The sequence below is a fragment of the Arachis stenosperma genome, chromosome 5 (assembly GCF_014773155.1).
Source record: "Arachis stenosperma cultivar V10309 chromosome 5, arast.V10309.gnm1.PFL2, whole genome shotgun sequence".
In the NCBI taxonomy this organism is placed as follows: Eukaryota; Viridiplantae; Streptophyta; class Magnoliopsida; order Fabales; family Fabaceae; genus Arachis; species Arachis stenosperma.
In genome coordinates this window covers 107,677,706-107,686,123 of record NC_080381.1, presented here as the reverse complement: position 1 = coordinate 107,686,123, position 8,418 = coordinate 107,677,706, and the positions used below count along the sequence as shown (strand labels likewise).

General features: G+C 40.0%; 1 non-coding gene across 1 annotated transcript; it reads left to right on the top strand.

Annotated features, from left to right (window-relative positions):
- Positions 1-8,053: 8,053 nt before the first annotated feature.
- On the top strand, positions 8,054-8,161 carry LOC130984754 (small nucleolar RNA R71). The gene has a single exon (XR_009088666.1). It is a non-coding gene; the product is annotated as a small nucleolar RNA R71 (small nucleolar RNA).
- Positions 8,162-8,418: the final 257 nt, after the last annotated feature.

Sequence of the window (8,418 nt, the reverse complement as noted above, 5' to 3'; positions counted from 1 at the left end):
TTAAAAACATACTAAAAACAATGCCAAAAAGCGTATAAATTATCCGCTCATCATTAACCCTTTTTGAACCTTATTTATCCCCATTGTTCTTAACATCACCACATCACAACCATAAGAGGAAAACCATAAATAACCTTGGATTGCATCCTTGATTAGCTTAGGTGGAAGAAGTGTGTTTCATTTAAGTGTGGGGGAATATTAAGAAACGTTGGTAGTGATTGAAAACATTACTTTTGGGTATTTATTAAAAATCTTGGAAAATGGGTGCATTCATGAGCTACTAAAACCATGTGCATTTTCGCTTCCACAAAAAAAAAAAACATTATCATCACAAAAAAGGGGATGAAAGTACCCCTAAGTGAAAGAAAATGAATAAGAAATGCATATGTGATGTGAATGATGAGCCATACATGAGTGATTGTGACAAAAGAATTGACGGAAGGTTAGGATTGCCTTTTGTTTTGAATTGGTTGATATAGGTTGATGTGGAGACTTAAACTAATCAAGGATTCAACCATTTTAGTCCACTTAGCCATATCTATCCCACCTTTACCTAATCCCATTACAACCGTATGAAGTCCTCATGATAATTACATTCATGCATCACTATTTGTTGATTGTTAGATGAAAAGTAATTCCTTGAAAGCATGATTAGAAGAGACTTGAGTGATTGAAACCCTAAACACCGAGTGATCAGAGTGTATACACACCTAGTGAGGGTTCAATTACTCAACTCTATGTTTCCATACTTCTTATCATGCATTCTTGCAAGTTGCCTCGCTTAAATGAGTTGGATCAATTCTTTAGATTTTGGTTGCATTGGATTATTCCCTTGTTTTGCCCTAATTGTCTATACTTGCTTGGGAATTTGGTTGTTTGTTTCCACCAATTTCATATAGATACTATAGATAGATATATAGGTATAGATAGTATTTACATACTTGATGCATATAGATAGTTACATTTAATGAGTTGATTACCCCTTTGGATCATTCTCCTTGTTGGTTTAGCATGAAGACATGCTATTGATTAAGTGTGGGGGAATTGATGAGTCCATAATTGATGATATAATTTGACTCAATTTTGGATGGATTATAGCACATGAACTCGCACTTAAGCACCAAAATAGCATACTTTTGTGTTTGATCCCTAGTTTGATCCTAATTGTGAAAACATGCAATTTTATGCTTTAATAGAGCAAATTAATTCCACTTTTATGTCATTCGATGACGTGATATGGTTTGTGAGTGATTTCAGGCCTTGAAGGCAAGAAGGGATGGCCAAAAGTGGAAGGAAGCATGTACAAGGGAGAAAACATGAAGAAAACAAGGAAAAGCACACACAGCAAGGTGTGCGTATGCACAACCCTGCGTCCGTACGCGGAAGCAAGAACTTTTATGCGTGCGTGTGCACGAGCACCTGTGCATACGCACAAAAGGATTTTCAGCCGATCTATGCGTCCGCACAGGACCCAACACATGATTTCATTAATGAAACACGTGCAGCACGTATTTTGGGGGCTTTTGGCCCATTTTGGAAGGCTGAATTGCTGAATTGAAGTGCTATATAAAGAGAAAATCAACACATATGAAGGCATTAGGACTTAGAATTTATTTTCCATAGTTTTGCATAGTAATTAGGAGTAGGAGTAGTGTAGAATAGAGAGCTCTCCTAGGGTTTATGTAGTCTTCTTGTAGCATTTTATAGCAAGCTTTGACCCTTGAATTTACTTCTTTAATAGTAAGTACTCTCAATTTCCTCTTTAATTAAAGCATTTTTATCTTTATTTCCTTTTGGTTCAAGTTACTTTGTTCATATGCCAACTTTGAGTTCTTGAAGTTTTGATTGATGAATTTAATGTTTCATACTCTCTTTATGTTTGATTGCTTGTTTATGTTTTGTTTTGTTGGTAGTTGGTTATAGTTTTATCATTTTCCTTGCAATTTTCCATACTTTACTTTTATGCACAAAAGGTATTTGTGAAAATGCCACTTGGTAATTGGTGCGGTGTTTTACAACCACAGACTAACCGGCAAGTGCACCGGGTCGTACCAAGTAATACCTTACGTGAGTAAGGGTCGATCCCACGAGGATTGATGGATTAAGCAACAGTTATTGAGTGATAAGCTTAGTTAGGCAAGCAGAAAAGGGTTTTGAGATATTCAAAAAGTTTAAATTCGAACTCAGAATATAAAAAGGATAGACAAATAAATAAGTTGGGAATAAAATATGGAGAAAACTGTTAAGGCTTCAGAGTTATCTATTTTTCCGGATTGATTTTTCTTACTAACTATTTTAATCATGCAAGATTTAATTCATGGCAAACTATATGTGACTAGACCCTGATTCCTTAGACCTTCCTAGTCTCCTCTAAAAGTCATTAACTGCCAATTCTTTGGTTAATTAATTCCAATTAGAGGGTGATGATCAATTTCTAGTTTATATGCCACAAGAATCCTAATTATCCAAAAATAAGGGGATTATATGCTTGTAGAACAAGAATGGTTGTCAGTCACCTTGTTCATGAGTGAGAATGATGATGAGTGTCAATCATCACCTTCATCAAGTTGAAGAACAAGTGATATCTTGGACAAAGAACAAGCGGAATTGAATAGAAGAACAATAGTAATTGCATTAACACTCGAGGTACAGCAGAGCTCCACACCTTAATCTATAGTGTGTAGAAACTCCACCGTTGAAAATACATAAGCATAAGGTTTAGGCATGGCCGTGAGGCCAGCCTCCCAAAGTGATCAAAAGATCTAAAGAAAAAGGTTCCAAAGATCCGAAGATTCTTAATACAATAGTAATAGGTCCTACTTATAGAAAACTAGTAGCCTAAGGTGTACATAAATGAGTAAATGACATAAAAATCCACTTCCGGGCCCACTTGGTGTGTGCTTGGGCTGAGCAATGAAGCATTTTTCGTGCAGAGACTCTTCTTGGAGTTAAACGCCAGCTTTGGTGCCAGTTTGGGCGTTTAACTCCCATTTGGGTGCCAGTTCCAGCGTTTAACGCTGGGATTTCTTGAGGTGACTTTAAACGCCGGTTTGGGCCATCAAATCTTGAGCAAAGTATGGACTATCATATATTGCTGGAAAGCCCAGGATGTCTACTTTCCAACGCCGTTGAGAGCGCGCCAATTGGGCTTCTGTAGCTCCAGAAAAATCCACTTCGAGTGCAGGGAGGTCAGAATCCAACAGCATCTGCAGTCCTTTTGAGTCTCTGAATCAGATTTTTGCTCAGATCCCTCAATTTCAGCCAGAAAATACCTGAAATCACAGAAAAACACACAAACTCATAGTAAAGTCCAAAAAAGTGAATTTTAACTAAAAACTAATAAAAATATACTAAAAACTCAACTAAAACTACCAAAAACATACCAAAAACAATGCCAAAAAGTGTACAAATTATCCGCTCATCACAACACCAAACTTAAATTGTTGCTTGTCCCCAAGCAACTGAAGATCAAATAAGATAAAAAGAAGAGAATATGCAATGAACTCCAAAAACATCTATGAAGATCAGTATTAATTAGATGAGCGGGGCTTTTAGCTTTTTGCCTCTGAATAGTTTTGGCATCTCACTCTATCCTTTGAAATTCAGAATGATTGGCTTCTTTAGGAACTTAGAATCCAGATAGTGTTAATGATTCTCCTAGTAAAGTATGATGATTCTTGAACATAGCTATTTATTGAGTCTTGGCTGTGGCCCAAAGCACTCTGTCTTCCAGTATTACCACCGGATACATACATGCCACAGACACATAATTGGGTGAACCTTTTCAGATTGTGACTTAGCTTTGCTAAAGTCCCCAATTAGAGGTGTCCAAGGTTCTTAAGCACACTCTTTTTGCCTTGGATCACAACTTTATTTCTTTCTTTTTCTTTCTTTTCTCTCTTTTTTTGATTTTTTTTTTCGTTTGCTTCTTTCTCTTTTTTTTCTTTTTTTTTTTGTATTCACTGCTTTTTCTTGCTTCAAGAATCATATTTATGATTTTTCAGATCCTCAGTAACATGTCTCCTTTTTCATCATTCTTTCAAGAGCCAACAATTTTAACATTCATGAATCACAAATTCAAAGACATATGCACTGTTTAAGCATACATTCAGAAAACAAAAAGTATTGTCACCACATCAAAATAATCAAACTGTTATAAAATTTAAAATTCATGCAATTCTTTCCTTTTCAATTAAGCACGTTTTTATTCAAGAAAGGTGATGGATTCATAGGACATTCATAACTTTAAGGCATAGACACTAAGACACTAATGATCATAAGACACAAACATGGATAAACATAAAGCATAATTTTCGAAAAACAGAAGAATAAAGAACAAGGAAATCAAGGAACGGGTCCACCTTAGTGATGGCGGCTCTTCCTTCCTCTTGAAGGTCCTATGGAGTGCTTGAGCTCCTCAATGTCTCTTCCTTGTCTTTGTTGCTCCTCCCTCATGATTCTTTGGTCTTCTCTAATTTCATGAAGGATGATGGAGTGTTCTTGATGCTCCACCCTTAGTTGTCCCATGTTGGAACTCAATTCTCCTAGGGAGGTGTTTACTTGCTCCCAATAGTCTTGTGGAGGAAAGTGCATCCCTTGAGGCATCTCAGGGATCTCTTGATGAGAGGGGTCTCTTGTGTGCTCCATCCTTTTCTTGGTGATGGGCTTGTCCTCATCAATGGGGGTATCTCCTTCTATGTCAATTCCAACTGAATAACAGAGGTGACAAATGAGATGAGGAAAGGCTAGCCTTGCCAAGGTGGAAGACTTGTCTGCCACTTTATAGAGTTCTTGGGCTATAACCTCATGAACTTCCACTTCTTCTCCAATCATGATGCTATGGATCATGATGGCTCGGTCTAGAGTAACTTCGGACCGGTTGCTAGTGGGACTGATTGAGCGTTGAATGAACTCTAACCATCCTCTAGCCATGGGCTTGAGGTCATGCCTTCTTAATTGAACCGGCTTTCCTCTTGAATCTCTCTTCCATTGTGCGCCCTCTTCACATATAACTGTGAGGACTTGGTCCAACCTTTGATCAAAGTTGACCCTTCTTGTATAAGGATGCTCATCTCCTTGCATCATAGGCAAGTTGAACGCCACCCTCACACTTTCCGGACTAAAATCCAAGTATTTCCCCCGAACCATAGTAAGATAATTCTTTGGATCCGGGTTCATACTTTGATCATGGTTCTTGGTGATCCATGCATTGGCATAGAACACTTGAACCATCATGATTCCGACTTGTTGAATGGGGTTGGTAAGTACTTCCCAACCTCTTCTTCGGATCTCATGGCGGATCTCCGGATATTCACCCTTTTTGAGTGAAAAGGGGACCTCGGGGATCACCTTCTTCAAGGCCACAACTTCATAGAAGTGGTCTTGATGCACCCTTGAGAGGAATCTATCCATCTCCCATGACTCGGAGGTGGAAGCTTTTGCCTTCCCTTTCCTCTTTCTAGAGGTTTCTCCGGCCTTGGATGCCATAATGGTTATGGAAAATGAAAAAGCAACGCTTTTACCACACCAAACTTAAAATGTTTGCTCGTCCTCGAGCAAAAGAAAAAGAAGAGAGTAGAAGAAGAAGAAATGAGGAAGAGGGAGAAGGTGGTGTGTTCGGCCAAGAAGGGAAAGAAGGGGTGTTTAGGTTGTGTGAAATGAAGGTTGAAGAAGGGTATATATAGGAGAGAGGGGGTTAATGGTTCGGCCATTATGGGTGGGTTTTGGGAGGGAAAGTGGTTTGAATTTGAAGGGTGAGGTTGGTGGGGATTTATGAAGGATGGATGTGAGTGGTGAAGAGAAAGATGGGAGTTGATAGGTGAAGGGTTTTTGGGGAAGAGGTGTTGAGGTGATTGGTGAATGGGGGAAGAAGAGAGAGAGTGATGGTGGGGTGGGTGGGGGTCCTGTGGGGTTCATAGATCCTGTGGTGTCAAGGAAAAGTCATCCCTGCACCAAATGGCATCAAAATTCACGTTTTGAGCCATTTCTGGCGTTAAACGCCGGGCTGGTGCCCATTCCTGGCGTTTAACGCCAGGTTCTTGCCCTTTTCTGGCGTTTAACGCCAGTCTGGTGCCCCTTTATGGCGTTAAACGCCCAGAATGGTGCCAGACTGGGCGTTAAACGCCCAACTGCTAGGCTTACTGGCGTTTAAACGCCAGCAGCTTCTTCCTCCAGGGTGTGCTGTTTTTCTTCCTGTTTTTCATTCTGTTTTTGCTTTTTTCATTGTTTTTATGACTTCTTATGATCATCAACCTACAAAAGAGATAAAATAACCAAAGAGAATAGTTAACTATAAAACATTGGGTTGCCTCCCAACAAGCGCTTCTTTAATGTCATTAGCTTGACAGAGGACTCTCATGGAGCCTCAGAAATACTCAGAACCGTGTTGGAACCTCCCAACACCAAACTTAGAGTTTGAATGTGGGGGTTCAACACCAAACTTAGAGTTTGGCTGTGGCCTCCCAACACCAAACTTAGAGTTTGACTATGGGGGCTCTGCTTGGCTCTGTTTTGAGAGAAGCTCTTCATGCTTCTTCTCCATGATGACAGAGGGATATCCTTGAGCCTTAAACACCAAGGATTCTTCATTCACTTGAATGATCAGTTCACCTCTATCAACATCAATCACAGCCTTTGCTGTGGCTAGGAAGGGTCTGCCAAGGATGATGGATTCATCCATGCACTTCCCAGTCTTTAGGACTATGAAATCAGTAGGGATGTAATGGTCTTCAACTTTTACCAGTACATCCTCTACAAGTCCATAGGCTTATTTTCTTGAGTTGTCTGCCATCTCTAGTGAGATTTTTGCAGCTTGCACCTCAAAGATCCCTAATTTCTCCATTACAGAGAGGGGCATGAGGTTTACACTTGACCCTAAGTCACACAAGGCCTTCTTGAAGGTCATGGTGCCTATGGTACAAGGTATAAAAAACTTCCCAGGATCCTGCCTCTTTTGAGGCAGTTTCTGCCTAGACAAGTCATCCAGTTCTTTGGTGAGCAAAGGGGGTTCATCCTCCCAAGTCTCATTTCCAAATAACTTGTCATTTAGCTTCATGATTGCTCCAAGGTATTTAGCAACTTGCTCTTCAGTGATATACTCATCCTCTTCAGAGGAAGAATACTCATTAGAGCTCATGAATGGCAGAAGTAAGTCCAATGGAATCTCTATGGTCTCATCTTGAGCCTCAGATTCCCATGGTTCCTCATTGGGGGACTCATCAGAGGCCAGTGGACGTCCAGTGAGGTCTTCCTCAGTGGCGTCCTCTGCCTCTTCTTCCTTCCAGAATTCGGCCATGTTGATAGCCTTGCACTCTCCTTTTGGATTTTCTTCTGTATTACTTGGGAGAGTACTAGGAGGAAGTTCAGTAACTTTCTTACTCAGCTGACCCACTTGTCCTTCCAAATTCCTAATGGAGGACCTTGTTTCAGTCATGAAACTTTGAATGGTCTTTATTAGATCAGAGACCATTGTTGCTAAGTCAGAAGTACTCTGCTTAGAACTCTCTGTCTGTTGCTGAGAAGATGATGGAAAAGGCTTGCCATTGCTAAACCTGTTTCTTCCACCATTATTGTTATTGAGACCTTGTTGAGGTTTCTCTTGATTCTTCCATGAGAAATTTGGGTGATTTCTCCATGAAGAATTGTAGGTGTTTCCATAGGGTTCTCCTAGGTAATTCACCTCTTCCATTGAAGGGTTCTCAGGATCATAAGCTTCTTCCTCAGATGAAGCTTCCTTAGTACTGCCAGGTGCATTTTGCATTCCAGATAGACTTTGAGAAATCAAATTGACTTGTTGAGTCAATATCTTGTTCTGAGCCAATATGGCATTCAGAGTATCAATCTCAAGAACTCCTTTCTTCTGACTAGTCCCATTGTTCACAGGATTTCTTTCAGAAGTGTACATGAATTGGTTATTTGCAACCATTTCAATCAGCTCTTGAGCTTCTGCAGGCGTCTTCTTCAGATGAAGAGATCCTCCAGCAGAGCTATCCAAAGACATCTTGGATAGTTCAGAGAGGCCATCATAGAAAATACCTATGATGCTCCATTCAGAAAGCATGTCAGAAGGACATTTTCTGATTAATTGTTTGTATCTTTCCCAAGCTTCATAGAGGGATTCTCCATCCTTCTGTCTGAAGGTTTGGACTTCCACTCTAAGCTTACTCCATCTTTGAGGTGGAAAGAACTTTGCCAAGAAGGCATTGACTAGCTTTTCCCAAGAGTCCAGGCTTTCTTTAGGTTGAGAATCCAACCATATTCTTGCTCTGTCTCTTACAGCAAAAGGGAATAGCATCAGTCTATAGACCTCAGGGTCAACCCCATTAGTCTTGACTGTGTCACAGATTTGCAAGAATTCAGCTAAGAACTGATGAGGATCTTCCATTGGAAGTCCATGGAACTTGCAATTCTGTTGCATTA